Consider the following 898-nt stretch of genomic DNA (forward strand, 5'->3'; position numbering starts at 1 on the left):
GGCAAGTCACTTTCGGTTATCCAGAGAACAGTCTCCAAAGACGGAAGACGAGATGGAATATATGGATAAAATTCCATATGCTTCTGCTATTGGCAGCCTGATGTACGCGATGATATGTACAAGGCCAGACATTGCACATGCGGTGGGAGTCGTTTGCAGATTTATGAGCAATCCAGGAAATGAACATTTGGAAGCCGTTAAGTGGATTTTCAGATATCTAAAATGAAATCCAAGTTTATCGCTATGTTTCACAAAGTCTAAGACGGGATTGCAGGGATATGTTGATGCTGACAATGGAGGTGACATTGGCATCACGAAGAGCACAACCGGGGATGTCTACACCTTTGGCGGTACTGCAATTTGTTGGGCTTCAAAGTTGCAGAAAATTGTATCTCTATCATGCTGTGAAGCTGAGTATGTTGCGGTAACGGAGGCAACAAAAGATATGATATGGCTATAGTCTTTTCTAGAAGAGCTAGACATATGACCAAGAGAAATGTGTGCTATACTGTGATAGTAAAAGTGCCATCGATTTGGCAAAGAATCCGGTTTACCATGCTCAGACGAAGCACATACATCATCGATATCATTTCATCAGATCAGTGATATCTTGCATATTTCCATTATCTTATCCATTCATCCATGTGCATTTTGATCATATAGACTAGGATTTAGCCATGTTTAGGTTACATTTTGCATACATGAGTCTCTATCAGGTGTTGGAGTGCCACATGGAGTTCTTGGGGCTATTTGGATGCATTTGCAGCCCAAAGGAGGTGAAATATGTGATCATTGGACGAGCAGAGCAGGGGAGCGAGGTTCCACAGAGACGTCATGAGGTCGCTCCAAATCACCTCTCAGAGCGACCTAGCTGGAGCGACCCCGTGAAGTCGCTCGC

The sequence above is a fragment of the Brassica oleracea genome, chromosome C8 (assembly GCF_000695525.1).
Source record: "Brassica oleracea var. oleracea cultivar TO1000 chromosome C8, BOL, whole genome shotgun sequence".
NCBI lineage: Eukaryota > Viridiplantae > Streptophyta > Magnoliopsida > Brassicales > Brassicaceae > Brassica > Brassica oleracea.